Source organism: Silene latifolia, chromosome X, assembly GCF_048544455.1.
Source record: "Silene latifolia isolate original U9 population chromosome X, ASM4854445v1, whole genome shotgun sequence".
Classification (NCBI taxonomy): Eukaryota; Viridiplantae; Streptophyta; class Magnoliopsida; order Caryophyllales; family Caryophyllaceae; genus Silene; species Silene latifolia.
The window spans coordinates 181384570-181404236 of record NC_133537.1 but is presented as its reverse complement, the minus strand read 5'-3'; the positions used below and the strand labels follow the sequence as shown (position 1 = coordinate 181404236).

The 19667-nt window shown below is 35.3% G+C and overlaps 1 non-coding gene across 1 annotated transcript; it reads left to right on the top strand.

Annotated features, from left to right (window-relative positions):
• The first annotated feature begins 2228 nt into the window (after positions 1-2228).
• LOC141624895 (small nucleolar RNA R71) lies at positions 2229-2335 on the top strand. Its single transcript, XR_012534698.1, has one exon. It is a non-coding gene; the product is annotated as a small nucleolar RNA R71 (small nucleolar RNA).
• The last annotated feature ends 17332 nt before the right edge of the window (positions 2336-19667 follow it).

Sequence of the window (19667 nt, the reverse complement as noted above, 5' to 3'; positions counted from 1 at the left end):
GGTAGTTTAGGGAAGACTCCACCAAACTCTCATCCATTAATGAGATGTCAAGGGGCCATAGCCAAGGCGTTGTTGATGTTGCTCAACACCTTGAAGAAGTAGTCGAAAGGTTGTTCATTGTCATGATAAAGATCTTCAATAGACCTTTGCACTTGTTGTTCTTCATGGTGATCTTGGGTCATAGCATTACCGATATAGGGATTGAATATCCCCTCAAACTCATCATCCCAAAGACCGCATACTGCATCTACTTGTTCCCCAATAATATCACGAGTTGATGAGAACAACTCCTCTTTCTTCTTGTCATTATGGCCAATGAGGCCTTCCTCTTCTCTTGTCATGAGTGGTGGTGAGATATTCAAGCTCTCATTCTTGTTGAAATATTCTTGTTCCTTGGGCGGAGCATCTTGGAGGTTACCCATTTTCTTCTCCCATATGGGTGGTGATTCTTTACCCATAACTTGTTCTTTGCATTGAGATGCGAAGTTATTCCTATAACTTTCTCGGCTATAATGATCAACCATGAAACACGGCTCATGCAATCGGGGAGCTCTCATTGTATTGTCAAGATTAAAAGTGATTGTTTCATCTCCCACTTCAATGGTGAGCTCTCCATGTTTCACATCAATCACCGCTCCCGCGGTGTGTAAGAAAGGTCTTCCTAAAATGATAGGAATGTTGGAGTTTTCCTCCATATCAACAATAAAAAAGTCCACCGGGATGAAGAACTTGTCAATTCTTACCGCTACATCTTCCCATACCCCTAAAGGTGTCTTTGTTGATCGATCCGCCATTTGAAGCATGATATTAGTGCACTTATGTTCTCCCATTCCTAGCCTCTTGCACACCGAATATGGCATGACACTCACACTTGCCCCAAGGTCACATAGAGCTTTGTTGATTGTGGTATCACCAATGGTGCATGGAATAGAGAAGCTTCCCGGATCCTTTAGTTTTGGAGGTGGACTTCCTTGTAGGATGTCACTACTCACCTTAGTGAAAGCAATAGTCTCAAGTTTCCGGATGGATTTATTCTTTGCAAGAATATCTTTCATATACTTAGCATAGGCCGGAACATGATTGATTAATTTCGTAAATGGAATTGAGACTTCCAAGTTCTTGACAATCTCCATAAACTTTCCAAGTTGTTCATCAATCTTAGGCTTAGCTTGACGACATGGAAATGGAAGCCGAATCACAATAGACTCTTTCTCTTTAGCCTTCTCTTCATTCTCCTTTGAAACTTCTTGAATGGTGGGTTCTTCTTCTTTAGTGTTTTCAACAACTCTTTCCTTGTCACTAGCATCACAACATCTTCATCAACGGGCCTCTTCGGCCCTTCATACCTTGTACCACTCCTCAAATGGATGGCACTCACCGATTCTTGTCTTGGGGGATTACCTTGAGGTGGTAATTTCCCTCTTTGTCTTTGTGAACTTGAAGATGCCAATTGGGACATTTTTGTCTCCAACATCTTTGTGTGAGCTAGTATGTTGTTAATGGTGATGTCTCTTGCTTGGCTATCCTTTTGCATTTGAGTGAAAAATTCTTGTTGGTTCTTTTGCATTTGGAGGACAGCTTTTTGAACATCAAAACCTTGGTCATTTTTTTGATTGTATGGAGTTTGGTTTTGATAACTTTGGTTTTGATGGTAAAAGGGTCTTTGAGCTTGGTTTCTCATTGGAGGTGGGGTGTATGTTGCTTGAAGGTTTTGAACATTTTGGCTTTTGTATGAGAGGTTGGGATGAAATTTGGTGTTTTCATTGTAGTAGTTGGAATAAGGGGTACCACTCTTGTATGAAAGGAAAGCATTCACTTGTTCACTTCTTCCCCTACATTCACTTTGGTCATGTCCCAAAGTTCCACAACTCTCACATACTCCACTTGGAATTGATGAAGATGCCACCATGGCATTCACATGTTGCTTAGGTGATTTGGAGGCTTCTTCGAGCTTAGCCATGGCCTTCTCAAACTTCAAGTTAATGGTATCAATATGAGCACTAAGTTGAGCACCCAATTGAGTAATAGAGTCCACTTCATGCTTTCCTCCTCTAGTAGCCTTCCGAGGTCTACTATATTGTGAGTTATGGACCGCCATTTCCTCAATATTGTTCCATGTTTGATTATCATCAACTTCGGTAAACATACCATTTGATCCCATATTGAGAATGTTACGGGAGTCTTCATATAGACCATTCCAAAATTGTTGTACAAGGAACCACTCGCTAAATCCATGATGTGGAGAAGATCGGCAAGTATCCTTGAATCTCTCCCATGCTTCATACAAAGATTCCTCATCCCTTTGTTTGAACCCGGTGATTTGGGCTCTCAACATGTTAGTCTTTTCCGGAGGATAGAATTTCTTGTTGAAAGCAAGTGCCAATTTCTTGCAAGAGTCAATACCAAGAGTAGCCTTATCAAGGCTCTTTAACCATTATTTCGCGGAACCAATCAAAGAAAATGGAAATAAGACCCATCGAATTTGGTCTTGAGTAACTCCGGTTTGAGAAATCGCATGACAATAGTCACAAAAAGTCTCCATGTGAGAATGAGGGTCTTCACTAGGCATCCCCCCAAATTGTCTTCTCTCAACTAATTGTATAAATGTGGATTTTGCAATGAAATTACCGGTTAAATGTTGTGGTGTGGGAGTGCCATTTGGTAGGTTCGCCTCGGTTGGTACGGAGTGCGATGAAAATTTAGGCATTATGGGTTGATTTTGTGTTGGGTTATCCTCTCCTTCTCTTGCAAAAGGGTTGATAAACTCAATGTTATTTGGTTGAATGTCCACAATCTCGCCAATACCTCTCAAAGTATTTCTAGCAAGTCTTCTATTGTTGGTCAAAATTCTTTCAATTTCGGATTCAATGGGTAACAAGTTACCTTGTGATCTCCTATACATGCAAAATATCAAACAACTTGAAAACAATTAGAACAAACCTTGAGGAGTTTGACTTCCCCAAGGTAAAGAAAGACACAACTAAAAAGCAATCAAAGAAAATCAAATCATGTTAACACCGTCCCCGACAACGGCGCCATTTTTGGTCTGACTTATCGATTTCGGTTACTTGTCGTTAAGAGTTACCAAGACCAAAACAATATTTATAACTTCACAAACTACTACTTTTAGTAAAGAGGTAAGTAAAGGTCGGATCCCAAGGGACGGGTATTGATGGAGGATTTTCGATTGCAAATGGTCGTGTCTCAGGGTGTCACAATTTGGGTTGAGGTAGGAGATCAACTAAGCTAAATAACAATGTAAGTAAAACAAGCAAGATGATTAAAATGAGATGTAAACAAATGATTAAAAGCACTAGGGTGTCATGGGTTTATAAGGGATTCATGGGATTTGATCATATAAACATGTTTTCTACTAGATCCAAGCAATTATTGTTGTGATGGGATCGAGTTAGTGTATATCTTACAATCCCTAGGAAGGTTTGGGTCCCGGAGCCGAATCGATTAGATTGTACAACACCTACAAGTCGACTTAATCCTCCCTATCCAACTATATGCATGGTCTAATGAGACTCGATTTGGTTTATGCCTTACAAGTCTCATTGAAAAGATAAAGGATGGGTAAAAAATGCAAGGATTCATAGGCTCGCATTTCATCAAACATAACATGTGCATAAGTTGAAATCATAACAAGCAAGCAAATTAATTATGAAAGCATATTAGATTAAGCATGAATCAATGCCCATGTTGATTTCTCCTAATTACCCATTAACCCTAGTTAAGGAAACTACTCATTCATTATCAAGTTTATTATGCTAACAAGGTTGTCAATCATATTAACAAGGCAAAACATGATGAATAAATGAAGATGATTAACAATAATTAAAAAGTGTTTAAGAGAGAATTATACCTATAAAGATGATTCCAAATAATAAAGCAAAGAATAATAGAAGTACTTGATGATTGATGGAAGGTTGTCAATCCTCCAACTAAACAAAAATAATCTTCTAATTACCCAAAATAAATGATGAACAATAGAGAAATTAAGGAATGAGATTTGTATTAATGCTAAATTAAGAATTAATTACAAGATTAAGAGAGTATTAGGACTTGATTAAGATCCTATTAAGATGACATGATAATCTAGGTAGTACAATGGGGTATTTATACTAGAGATTAGGTACATAAATTAGGGTTATTAAGGGCTTAAATGACGAATAAGACACTTAAGAAAATTTGAGGAAGTGCTCCTCTCGAAGGAGATGCGCATATCCGTTTGGGTAGTCTTCATGGAGTACGCTCGTCCCAAGCAGCTAGGCAGTAGAGACGGTTGGCACTGGAGCAGAATCCGAGCGGATTGGTCTCGGGACGCTCGGATCACAAGGCCTCAAGACGAGCGTCTTGAGCACGGGACGCTCGGACTGTAGCAGGGGTGGACGCTCGTCCTGGGCACTGCGACGCTCGGATTGCTGGGCAGTCACTTCTCTTCTTTTATTTCTTCAACAATCCTAGGGGATCTTGTTGGAGATGCAAGGATCCTTTCACCATTGCCCAATCTACTTTATTATCTACATAGGCCTTCTAGCATTGTCTTCCCTTTGATACTTGGTCATTGAATTCGATCAATTTAGCTCCATTTTGCCGTGAAAATGCAAGGTTTGCACTCCTTTCCTACCAAGGGATCAAAACTTCAAAGAATATGCAAAACGAGAAACTAAAGATAGTAAATGACCCAATTATGCACTAAAAAGCATAGGAACGAGGCTAATTCGGGGACTAAAGATGCGCAAATATCAGTCACATCAAGAACGATTCCTATGCAACTAGTCCATGCCCTATTAAAACGGTTCATACGAGGATTTAGAAAGAGATTCTATTTATCTTTGACATAGTGGTTTAATGGATACATAAGTTAAAATCGAAATGATATCGTATATTAACAAGAGAAATGATAAAGAATAACATAAAACAACGAAATAGTGGGAAAAGAAACATTCATCGATAATATAGGAAAACATTTTAGCATGTTTTAGCATTTATATAATGACCTCCTGTTGGAAAATGTGTCCTCAACAATAGTGCGATCACATGATTTAATATCATATTTAAATCTCATAATAAGAATACGTAAGGGATGATTCATTTATATAGTCAACTGATCAACATTAATCGGTAACGATTGGCTTGCTATAGTTTGACGTTACTGTCGTAGGATGGTGGTGATCAGTTGATCCCTTAAGGTCACACCTAAAGGATGATGCCCTTATTTTTAAAGTTGATTAATTGTATGACGATACAAGTTAATCAATTCCTTAAAATTGAACAATTCATTTATGAGAGAGAATATTGATATCTTATTGTAATGGGATTAAATAAGATTTATTTTAGTAATTGAAATACTTTATTACTAAAATTGTTTATTTTTTGGTGAAATGTGAGTATGTATTTATATTTATATAAAAAAAAAACTTCCCCAATTACAACTAGATCATATGGAAAAATCGAACCAAAACAACAGCAACAAAATCAGACAAAGCGAACTATCAATAGAAACCCAAACAATTCCGGATTTCCATTTCACTCATTCCATCCTTACTCATACACCTCCGTCGGATTTGCAACTGGACCATCTTCTTCATCCGCTCCACAACCACTGGAGGCCTCAACACATTTAGCTCAATCCTCGCATGATTCCGTTGAGCCCAGATTAGATATCTGTAAGTCGTCAAAATCATAGCTAGTGCTTTCCATTTCAAATTATTTCGATTTGTAGTCAGTAGTTCATTGAAGGTAGGTATTGGTCGACACATCCAATCCTCAACACACTTCTGAACTTTGCTGCTAAACTCACACTCAGTGAACAGATGAGGAATTGTTTCAGACTGAGTATCACACAAAATACACCTGTCATCCTGACAGAAACCATAGGCATAGAGTTTCGATTTGATGTTAATACCTTCTTGCATAATGAGCCATGATATGAAAGAAGCTTTAGGAATATTCCAGTCATTCCATACAATTGTAGACCATTGTTGTTTCGTATAATTCCCCATAAGCCAATCATAGCCATTACCAATCGTGTAGCCTTTCTGGTGAGGAGTCCAAACATTATCAATGAAGCCATCTTTAATCTTCTCCTTCACCTTACAAATACTCTTCCAAGTCCAAGTAGAATCATTTGCTGGTGTATAGTCATGCCAGGAAGACCCTTTGAGGTAGACACTGTCAACCCATTTGATCCATAATCTATCGGACTTCGTGTAAATCCGATTAACCACTTACCAACGAAGCTATATTCCAGACACTAGCTTTCTTAATGCCTAATCCTCCTGCAGCTTTAGGCATAGTTACTCTATCCCAACCCACCAATGGGACTCTGTGATATTCAGTAGAACTATCCCATAGGTAATTTCTACATATAGCCTCAACTCTCTTAATGGCAGCTTTGGGGATAACAAACATAGCAGCCCAATAGTTATAGAGAGTATTAAGAACAGAGTTGATGAGGACAACCCTACCTGCATAGGAAAACTTTTTAGCTCCAAGGCTCCTGATTCTTGTCACCATTTTCTCCACAAGACTACTACAATCCTTTTTAGAGATTTTGCCAGGCTGAATTGGAACTCCCAAGTATCTAAAGGGCATTTTTCCTTCTTGGAAACCTGTGACTGATAATATATCTTTTTGCAGCTCTTCCTTCATTCCATTGAAAAAAATTTCTGACTTAGTATTATTCATCTGCAGTCCTGAAGCATTAGAAAATGAAATGAAGGCCTTTATAAGGAGAATGATGGAAGGAGCATCTCCTTTGCAGAACATCAACAAATCATCCGCAAACATAAGGTGAGTGAGTTTAATAGCTTTGCACATAGGATGATAGTGAAAAGGCCACCTACTAGTAGCAAATGCAATTAGCCTAGTCAAGTAATCCATGCAGATAGTAAAAATGAGTGGAGACACTGGATCACCCTGCCAGAGACCCCTCTCACCCTTGAAATACCCAAAATTATTCCCATTAAGCACCAAAGTATAAGAAGTGGTAGTTATCCATGCCATAAGTAGGCCAACAAACTTACAAGGGAACTTCAGACCTGTAAGTAGCTGCTTCACAAAATCCCATTCAACTGTATCATAGGCCTTTTGTAGATCAATTTTAAACAAGCACCTGGGAGAAACATTCTTTCTAGAGTACTGATGAACAATATCCTGACAAATCAACACATTCTCAATAATGGACCTTCCTTGCACAAATGCCCCTTGACTTTCATGAATAATGTCAGGGAGGACCAGGGCTAATCTATTGCAAAGGAGTTTAGATATAACCTTGTAAAGAACATTACAACAAGCAATAGGTCTGAATTGTTTAACTGATTTTGGTCTTTCACATTTAGGAATTAGACTGATATTAGTTGCATTCAGTTGAGTGAGCAACTGACCAGTGTGAAAAAAATCCTGCACAGCCTTCACAACATCATTGCCAATCAACTCCCATGAATCCCTAAAGAACCCACTTGTGTAGCCATCAGGACCTGGGGCTTTATCAATAGGAATGGAAAAAACAACCTGTTTGACCTCCTCATATAGCACTGGCTTGTTTGGAATAGATATATGCTCCTCATTGCAATATTTTCCAAAATCCAAAACAGCAGACCTGACATTATCAGTGAGTTTCCTACTGCCCAGCAGGCCATTATAATACTCTAGAAATGCATCCTGGATACTTTGAGTTTTAGAACAAACTCTCCCATGCTGATCCTCAATCTGTATTATGGTATTACTCATGCATCTTTTCCTGATAGCAGCATGAAAATATGCAGTGTTAGCATCACCCTCCTCAAGCCATTTAGACTTAGCCTTTTGACTAAGAAAACTGTCTCTGGCTTTAGTCAGTCTTCTAAGATTTTCCAAATGATTCCTGGGATCATCAATAATCTGATTTTGAATAGCTGTCAAAACCTGCTCTGCTTCTCCAGTTTTGAGTTCAATATCTGCATAGCATTCTTTGTTAATCTCCTTTAGGACAGGTTTTAACTGTTTCAATTTCTTGGCAATACAGAACATCCTAGTCCCTTGAATGTGTTCATCCCAAACTGTCTTAACCCTAGGAAGAAAAACAGCTGCACCACCCCACATATTGAAGTACTTAAAACTTCTATTCTTAGTGACAACCAGGTGTTTGTTTGATATAACATAGGGGTTATGATCAAACAACCCTTCAGGGTGAAAGTGTCCAATCATATCAGGAAATCCAGTTAACCATTCATTATTGACCAAAAATCTATCTAGTCGACTGTACTTTCTATGCTCAGCATCTTGTTTATTTATCCAGGTAAAGAAAGCACCAGTAGCCTGGATATCAACCATCCCACAAGCAGTCACACAATCTACAAAGGCTTCCATATCATCATCTTTAGTCTGCCCACCTAATCTCTCATCAGGATTCAAAACTGTATTGAAATCTCCAGCAAGAGCCCAAGTGTCAGAGCAGGAGTGAGCAAAATACTTCAGACTTCTCCACAGCTCAAGTCTATCCTTACCATCATTGAAGGCGTAAATCAAGGTTAAAAATAAACTCTTCTCTGTGACTTTAACAGTAATCTTTGCATGAATAAACTGGGGATTATAAGCCAATACATGTACATCAAAAAGTTGAGGCTTTCATAACATCCAAACCCTTCCACCCTTATGAGTATGACTATTGGTGGTCACACATCATTCATCAAACAAATTTAGGGTTACATTAGCCACATTTCCACCACTAATTTTAGTCTCAAGCAAACCAAATAGGCCAAGCCTATGATTATTCATAAAATTTTTAACTACTTTTTGTTTATTTACACTTTTAAGACCCTGCACATTCCAAAAACCAATGTTATTCATGAGAAACAGTTGGGTTAGGAGGGTCACCATTTTTTCTTGCACTATCCTGTTGTCTCTCAATTTCATCCAGATCTATGATGTCCTCAGTGTCACTCTCCTCCTTTTCCTCAAGTTGTTGGTGTTTAGGAGCAGGAGTAGTTGGACTGGACAGTACAAGATACTCAGTCATAGATAAAGTTGATTTTACCTGAGGCACAGGTCTCCATTCTTTCCTGACTACAGGGAGAGCTTGTTTCTTTTGCTGAGACTTCCTACACTCAGTGGTTTCATGTCCCATGCCTTTACATTTCAAACAAATACTAGGCTTCCAGTCATATTCTACCTTAACCTTCAGTAAACTGCCATGCTCATCTTTAAACTGAACACAAGTGGGGAACTTGTGCCCAACTTTTAGTTCAACCATCACCCTAGCATATCCCAGCCTGGTTTTGGCCTCTGTAGCTGGATCAGACCTAACATAAGGTCCCACCAAAGCAGCTATCTTTGGCATACACTTACCCCAAAATTTTAGAGGTAAACCATACAGTTTAATCCAAGCTGGCACTACTTTTACCTCCTCTTTAAGGAGGTCCACATCACTTTGCCAAGGTTTAACCACTAAGGGTTTGTTATCAAACATGTGATATCCAGCCTTAAGCACTTCTTCCTTACTATTCAAGGTCTTAAACCTGACAAGAAAAATTCCATTAGGAAGGAACGAAATCTTGTCAATGCCATATTTATTCCATATTCTATGAATATAACCTTCTAACACCTCCCATGGTGGATTAGCCCCTAAGACAAAGCACACAACAGCCTGATTCCAAAACTCTACCTCCTCCTGCACATCATCTGCAGTGAATTGCAAAATATCTTCCTCCATCTGTGTTTGAATGGCAGGAGAGGGCTCCACTAGGGTTGTAGATGTCTCTATTCCTTTTTCTATTTCAGTCTGATTATCAGTTTGTGAGTTTGCATTAGATTTCTTACCACGTTGTGTCACAAATTTGGTATTTGCAGTAGGCTCCTCTTCATCATCAAAGGAGAGACCAGTAACACCATTGACTTCATGCATAGGCTTGGTTCTTTGCACATCCTCCTCAGATGGTCCCTTTACTCCTCCTCCATTATGACTCAGCCTTACTTTTTTTTGAGAACTTGTACGTTTACTATTAACATATTGTTTTGTCTTAGATTTGGATGCAGAATTACGAGCCATATTGAAGAAAAATCAAGCCCTAATGATGGTAGATGATCGTCTCTTGTGTCGCCTGATAATCGCCTGTCATTAGGGTTTTTTGTCTTTTTTCCTCCCTATTGTCTCGGTTGGTCACTAAAATTGTTTATTGTTTGTGAAACAATTGAGAAAAGAATGAATGGTTGATTATAATTACAAGATGTTGTGAATTATAATTAAATGACCCATTTTATTTATGTGATCAAGTATCACTAGTCAATTTGTTGAATGTAACTTAATTAATTTATAAAATGATATTTATGTGATAAATATGCATTAAATTAATTAATAACATGTAACATACTACATGTGACATATTGTGTGACAAATGACAAATTGACAAAATAAAATGGTAGTCCATTTTATGAGGAGAAACCGGTTTCGGGTAGTATCAAATAGCTTTTGTTTGTTTGCATTTGTTCATAGTGTATGACATATGTGATGAGTACACTAGCCTAGTCTTACACCTAATGTTTAGATAAGAACAAAAGGGAAAAAGTAAAAGACCATATATTGGTCCTCCTCCCTCCTCAAAACCGGTACACCCTTCTTAGTCTTAGGGGACTTTTGTTTTTATTTTTCATTCTCTTCATGCATGTTCAATACATTCAATCATGATCCAAATTGTTCAATCAAATTACTAATATTATTAGCGTAATATATGAGTATTAGTAATCAATTTTAAGGTAGACTACTAAACAAATATCTAGCAAATATTATTTAGTAGAGATAAGGGCTAATCTTAGGTGCAATCAAGAGGAGAATCTCTACATTGGGATATTTGGAGGATCATCCAACAAATTAAGCTCAAGAACAAGTGAAGGAAGGTAACCTTACTTGTGCCCATATTTTCGAACCAACCAACAATGTAAGGGACATTGTTTTTCCTCATAAGTCTCTTATTTTGTTATGCATGCTCTAGATTTAAAGAAAAAATAATTAAAATATTAATTAGTTCAATTTTAGAGAAGTCTAATAAGAGGTATATAAACCTAACAAGTGGTATTAGAGCATTGGATGTTGCATGCATAATCGGTTATTATTTTTCCGAGTTAAAATGTTAACATATAAAACTAAAAATTTGAGTTTTATGAAGATAAGGCCATGAAAATTTCTGCATGTTATATATTCTGGTCCTAAAATGTTTTTAGGTCATTTTTATGATTTATGGAAATTTATTGCTCATTTTAATGAATTTTAGTGATTTTATGACATTTTTATGAGTAAAATGAACTTTTAATCCCTAAACTAAGTTAACCTTCACTAATGGCCGTGGCATTTTAGTATGACCTCACATGAATATTTTATCTAATGAATATAAAATATCGTATTAATGTGATTAATATTTCATGATTTATGAATTTTTAGTGTAAAAATGGCATAGATAGAGGTTAAAATGACTAAAAATGGTTAAACTTACTCTCTAACCTTGAAAATTTTATATGAAATTACATGCAAATTTTACAATTTTTGTATAAAATCTCGCATTAATTGGATTAATATTGCATGATTTATGATTTTTATGAGATAAAAATGGATTAAAAGAGGTAAAATGGTTAAAAATAGTTAAATTTCAAATTAGGCCATGAAACTTTAATATGTTGTCACATGCATAATTTACAGAGTGTATGAAAATTTGGAGATTAAATGATCTCATTTAGCATGATTTATGAATTTTTAGTGTAAAAATGGCATAAATAGTGACTATTTTAGCATAAATAGCTAAAATGGATTGCATGGCATGAGAAAATTATTTTAGGTTGCATAAATATCCCACTAATCATATCTAAGGTTGTAAAATTTATTGGATTAATGTTTGGATACTTTAGATGTTTTATGTGATAAAACCGATAAAATGCAACTATATTTTCTCAAAATTAATTCGAAAATTTTAACCATGATTTTTAACATTATTAGTGTCATGAAAATATTCCAGAATGTACAAAAATTTAAAAATTCAAATTTTAAAATTATTGTAATTTAATTTGGATTTATTTCATAAATATTATGATTTTAAGGTAAAAAATGAGCATAAAAACTTAAATCAAGTTGAATTATCGTCCAAAATTGAGTGATGACTAATTTTTGAGTTCTAAGAGTGTTAGGATAATTAACTTGAGCTTAGATGTGATTTAAGTGTTAATTTGTGATTTTAAGAAGTTATTATCACACAATTCCATAAAATCGAGTTATATATATGATATACGTTAAATAGGGCGATTTGGCACATAATTTGGCATGATAGATACATATTACAATGCTGCATATTTCAATTGTTGAATGTCTTTTATTTATATAATTTTTGAATTATGTAATTTTATCTTAGTATGGCCTTAGTTTAATCGATATTACTCGTAATGAAAGGGAATATTGATTCGGTTGTAATTTAATGTGATCTCGTATCACTTTTATTTTTACTAGTTTTTCCATTTTAAAAATGTATAATAGGAATAGCTTTGTATTTTTATTATTATTTGTAATCATGGAGTATCTTCAAAGACGGTGCCATTCGGAATGGTGATCCGACGAAGACGGAGTTCTTAGGAGGCGTGCCACTTGAAGATTCAAGGGACCAAAGGAGTTGGTTTCCGAATATGTAATAGATTATTTGATTTTCTATTTTTAGGAAGGCCATAGTAGGAATTTTTATTATTGCTTTGCATTTTTTTTAATATGTTACATGCATTGCCAAATCGCCATAACAACTTATGCATATCATATCGAGTCATCGACCGTGTCAATTACAATTATCGTAGTTCACCGATTTAGTTCAGTTTAAACGTGATAGATAATAAATTGACAAGACCTCTCACTTATAATAATTGAGAATTAGCCTGACCAAATAGTAGAAACCATGAATCCCAATTTCATGAGGAAGTAGGCTCGGCTCACCGGGGTACTAAACTTGTTACGTTGTGTAAGTGGGTAATAAAATGTTATTACATCGAAATTTGGATTGAGCTCAACAGAAGTATTCGTGACCGTAGTCGCATGTGTTCCAGGCTAAAGATAAATATTAGAGTAATTTTTATCGACCGAGAGTTCTAGAAGTAGAATCGATTAAGAGGTTAATCCACCGAGTTATATTAATTAGGGATGACTCGGCTCACCGTAACCGAATTAATATGAATTTGGATCTCGGAATCATTTATAATAGTTGGGTAGAGGTCACTATATAAATGCAATACTTGTTTACAAGTATTATTAAAACGATAGATGTTAATTATTTCCTTCATTTCCATTTTTGTAGTTAATTATACGCAATAAATTCATCTAATACTCCTACACCAATCACCATTGATTCATAGCTCCAATCATTCGATGAAAAGTGCTCTGAGTATGACAATGATACGATTAGAGAATTACGCGTTGGCATTGGTCATGATGGAAACTTTTGCTTCTTTACCACCTCCACACCACCCACTCCAATATTAATGCCCACCACTTTGGTAAGAAAATCTTGTGAAGAAAATCTCACTAAATCAAAGGCATCCTTGTTTGAAAGAAACATGGACAAATATTAAATTCAATGGGAGTTCTAGCAAGAGTGTCCTTGCAAATGAAAGGAGTATTGGTATTATTAAAGGGAAGGCAAAGATGGGTGAGAAACCCAAACCTGAAAATGAATTGGAAATGGATAGTGGGACTACCAAAACCAAGACCAAGAAGGGTGCCCAATCCAAGTATTTGGGAGATATCAAACTTGGACTTATTACTCCAAGTGGGACTTGGAAATGTGGAAAAGCTAAATAAGAATGATATGAATCTCCGACAAGGAAATGGAGCTAGGGTAGCCGCCACTTCAAGAGGGACTTATGTACTTGTTTTAGCTAATAGCTTTGAGTTGTAATTTACATAATTGTTATTATGTACCCACTTTGTCTAAAACATTATTTCCATTTCTATGTGAGACATGAAAGGATTTATATTTTGCCATCAAAGATGTATTTTGTTGAAAATAGACATGGCTGTGAGCCATGTCACTTATCTTTATAATATACAAGTTTTAGACACTTCCAACTCAAGCAAAGATATCTTCATAATACGATCCAAAAGGACTCAAACTATTAATCCAAATGATTTGTACATTTGGCCTTTTCAATTAGGTCACATAAATGAGAAACGCATTAAAAGGCTAGTGTCGACTAGATTTATTGCACCATTTGATTTTCAATCATATGGAATATGCGAATCTTATCTCCTTCGCAAAATGATTTGCACTCTCTTTAGTGGTAAAGGGACACGAGCAAGAAATTTGTTGGAACTAATACATGCCGATGTATGTGTTCTAATGAGTATCACCGCAAAGGGAATTTATGACTACTTTGTCACTTTTACCGATGATTTAAGTAGATATGGGTATATTTACTTAATCAAATATAAAGTAAAGCATTTGAGAAATTTCTAAATGACGTAGAGATCCAATTGAACAAAGTACTAAAGCATTACGATTCAATCGCAGTGGCAAAGATGTAAGTAATAAATTTGATTTATTAAAGATGGATTATGACCTAGTGTCACTACCCATAAGATCAAACTCATATGAGTCGATTTGAGTTGTTGAACTCAATTTTGGGAATTTGCAATCCAAAACGGACACGTAATTCTAAACGGATGGTCAACCATGAGATACCTAAAATAGAGAGTCTATTTAACATATAACATGAATCAAGCTGTCATGATAGGGATGGCCTTTTGTGAGCTACTACATAGTGTAGAAAAACTCCTAATACTCCGCCATATAGATGTTTGTAACTCACAAAGCTATCTCTCAAGAAGATAGATGTATTTCTGAGAGATAGAGTGGGAATAGATTGGATCGTAACAAACATGTCTTATAGTTAATGTGTTACTTTGTGAAAGTAATGGGACTATAATCTATAAAGATAGAATGGGAGTATAGTTCAGTGGGAGTTTAGCACAAATGTCTTGTTGTTAAAATGTTGCTTTGCGAAAGCAATGGTATTATGACCTTGTCCCAAATAGACCTTGTTATATACGAGCCATAGCATTACAATCCGAAAATTGTTACTCAAGAGTAGATTTACTTTAAGGCGAGGGTCTCCTTAAAGGTGAATAGACCTTTAGAGTACTCAAATGCATAAGATTGACATAAAGATGTTGATCATGATAAATTATGTTAGGAATCGCCGCATTTCATTTTAATGAAGAATGGCAAATAAATATTCGCTTTTCTAAAATGGGAATTTAGAAAAGGGTGTGTTTGGAACACAAAACCTTAGATAAAGATATAAGAATCCTAACATATTATGCGTAGCTTTCTTAAGTGATTCTAGAATGGTCTTAAGCAAGCATTAAAGGATTATACTTTTCGTTCATGTGATATTAGTAAATGGTTTCATTCACATGATTGAAGAATCATGATTATACATGAAGTTAAGTGGGAGCTAGAATTGTTTTTTCCATGTCTTATATGTTGATAACATATTACTTATTGAGAATAATGTACCAATGCTCTCTTCTGTGAAAGAATGATTGGAGACTTGGAAAGGGATGCAAAGTATTCTAGATTTTGAATCTATGTGAGAGAATATTGGCATAGAATTGAGAGTCTTATGAGGATAAGATCTTTCATATCTATTGTATATCAACAAGGTTGAATGGGCTATTCACGTTGATGGAAGTGGAATTACTATAATGGAGTTATAGTCGTTCACTGAACCTATTAAGTTCTTGATTAAATGAAATCTATTGCTAATGTTTCCGCCATTAGAATGATCATGTATGCCAACAGACGCACATGCCATGATGTAATATATGCTAAGAGCATAATAAGTCAATAACAAGATAATTCCAATGATATGGCTTGTGAGAGCCTTAATGAACATCCTTGAGATTCTTGGGAAGAATTAAGGATTTGTTCATATGGTTGGATGATAAACTAAGTTATGTGTTGAAGGGTTGCACAAAATTTAGTTTCCAAACTGAAAAGGATTTGTTGAAATCCTAGGGTGTCTTATTGACTTAGGAGTAAGAGACTAGAAAAGTGTTTTAGTTTTGCGCATTGCAAATTCTACAAAAGGAATCTAAGTAAATTGTGATAAAATGGTCAACGTAGGGATTAAGGGTGAATCCCTCCACAAATGACTTTATCACAAGTTATGCGATAACAGTAGGAGCATCTTTCAAGTTAAAGAGCCCAAGTCTAGCAAGAAGACTAGACAAATACTTAGAGATAAATTCAAGTTATTAGAAATAAAATTGAATAGAAGGAAATCGCATTTATCGCATAAATTCCACTTTCCAAGCTTTTATTGTATTTTAACTAGTGTTAATGGTACACTATAGATTATGAGATATCAAGTAGTGATAGTGTATTGACTATTCATATATGATAATCGCATTTATCGTTTGAGTTTCATTAAACTCACCCGCTACCTTGTCGTATCCAAATGGGTTGTAGAGACAAATTGAACCCCATTAAATCGAACTAGATTGACATGGTATTCACCCCTAGTTACTTGTATGAGGTGACGTCTCGAAGTGACTAGAGTGTGATGCGATTGATGGCAAGTTCAAGTGCCATAGAGTCATATGGGATGACTAGTCGATCACATAGGCAGATTGTATGGGACACTCTGTCGGGCGGTGACCGCTTATAGAGTTCTGGTAATTCATAAAGCCTGGTCGTGGCAAGAGCTACTATAGTATTCTTATGAGTCAATTCTTTTGACTAGAGACTATTCGCCCAAGTTCGCACAAATTTCAGATTAGCTTTGATTTATGCGCTATGACTGTCGTAAATAAGGTCAAATGGGTATATTTTGGGTTATGATGAACTGTGGCTGAACAAAGGGAATAGTGCGATAGGAATTGTCCACCCCTTGTCAGGGTTGTTTGAAATCTCAAGGCCACTCGAGGAGTAATGAACTGGTAATGCGTGGCCACGCTCGGAAGGTATCTACGGTAGATATTTCCGGTCAGACAGTTATACTTTAGATCGAGGAAACCGCTCAAGATATGATCAATTGCAAGTACGACCTGCAAGACACCTTGCATTGAGTGGGATATTGTAATAGGACAAGAGAATTGGTGACGCACACTTGTCTCGGACAAGTGGGAGATTGTTGGAAAATGTGTCCTCAACAATAGTGCGATCACATGATTTAATATCATAATTAAATCTCATAATAAGAATACGTAAGGGATGATTCATTTATATAGTCAACTAATCAACATTAATCGGTAACGATTGGCTTACTAGAGTTTGACGTTACTGTCGTAGGACGGCGGTGATCAGTTGATCCCTTAAGATCACACCTAAAGGATGATGCCCTTATCTGTGAAGTTGATTAATTGTATGACGATACAAGTTAATCAATTCCTTAAAATTGAATAATTCATTTGTGAGAGAGAATATTGATATCTTATTGTAATGGGATTAAATAAGATTTATTTTAGTAATTGAAATACATTATTACTAAAATTGTTTATTGTTTCTGAAACAATTGAGAAAAGAATGAATGATTGATTATAATTACAAGATGTTGTGAATTATAATTAAATGACCCATTTTATTTATGTGATCAAGTATCACTAGTCAATTTGTTGAATGTAACTTAATTAATTTATAAAATGATATTTATGTGATAAATATGCATTAATTTATTAATAACATGTAACATACTACATGTGACATATTGTGTGACAAATGACAAATGGACAAAATAAAATGGTAGTCCATTTTATGAGGAGAAACCGGTTTTGGGTAGTATAAAATGGCTTTTGTTTGTTTGCATTTGTTCATAGTGTATGACATATGTGATGAGTACACTAGCCTAGTCTTACATCTAATGTTTAGATAAGAACAAAAAGGGAAAAAGTGAAAGACCATATATTGGTCTTCTTCCCTCCCCAAAACCGGTACACCCTTCTTATTATTAGGGGACTTTTGTTTTTATTTTTTATTCTCTTCTTGCATGTTCAATACATTCACATACATTTTTCTCTCTATTCTTTCATCTTTCTCCAAAATTAGAGAAATCATGATCCAAATTGTTCAATCAAATTACTAATATTATTAGTGTAATATATGAGTATTAGTAATCAATTTTAAGGTAGACTACTAAACAAATATCTAGCAAATATTATTTAGTAGAGATAAGGGCTAATCTTGGGTGCAATCAAGAGGAGAATCTCTACATTGTGATTTTTGGAGGATCATCCAACACATTAAGCTTAAGAACAAGTGAAAGAAGGTGACCTTACTTATGCCCATATTTTCGAACCAACCAACAATGTAAGGGATATTGTTTTTCCTCATAAGTCTCTTATTTTGTTATGCATGCACTAGATCTAAAGAACAAATAATTAAAATGTTAATTAGTTCACTTTTAGAGGAGTCTAATAAGAGGTATATAAACCTAACACCTCCACCCAATTACATAAATGATTCCGAGATCCAAATCTATATTAACTCGGGCAAGGGAAACCGATACATCCCGCACTAATATATTTCGGTGGGTTAACTCTTTAACCGACTCTACAAATAGAACTCTCGGTCGATGAAATTACGTTAAGTTCATCTCTAGCCCCTGAACATAAGACTAGTCTTCATGTCCCGTTGAGTCCAACCAAATTTCGAGTGTAGTACCTTGTTATTACCCCACTTACCCAATGAAAAATGAAAGTACCTCGGGAAACCGAATCTACCCCAAATGTCAAAGGGATTCATGGGTCCTACTATTTGGAAAGGCTAATCTCAATTTTAAATAAGTAAGAAGTCTTGTCGATTTATTATCTATCACTTTTATGTGAATTATATTAGTGAACTAACGATACTTATAATCGACACGGTCGAAAAGACGATATAAATATATAAAATGCATGTGATGTTAATGGCGATTTGACAATGCATGTAACATATAAATAAAAAGCAAAGCAATAAATAAATTTCCTAGTATGGCTTTCCTAAAATAGAAAATCTAATATTCTATTACAAATTCGGAAACCAACTTCATTGGTGCCTTGAACTTTAAGTGACACGTATCCCAAGGAAACACCGTCTTGATCGGAACTCCTTTTCGAATGGCTCCGTCTTTAGGAAACTCCGGAATTACAAAATAATAATAAAAATATATAGCTATTCCTTTTATACATTGTAATAAAAATTTAAATCTACTAAATTACAAGACGGTGATGCGAGATTACATTAAAATTACAACCGAATCGATATTCCCTTTCATTACGAGTAATACCAATTAAAAAAACTAAGGCCATACTAAGAAAAAATTACATAATTCAAAATTACATAAATAAAATATGACATTCATCAATGAAATATGCAGCATTATAATATGTATATATCATGCCAAACTAATGTGCCAAATCGCCCTACTTAAATCTTATATCGTATATAATCCGGTTTTATAGAAATTTGCGATTTTTAACTTATTAAAATTACAAAATAATACTAATATCTAATTTTAGTCCAAGTTAATCACCCTAACATCTTAGGACTCAAAAATTAGTCATTATTCAATTTTTGACAATAACTCAACTTGATTTAACATTCATGCTCATAATAGACCTTAAAATCATAACCTTTTATGAAATAAATCCAAATTAAATTACAATAATTTTAAATTTTAAA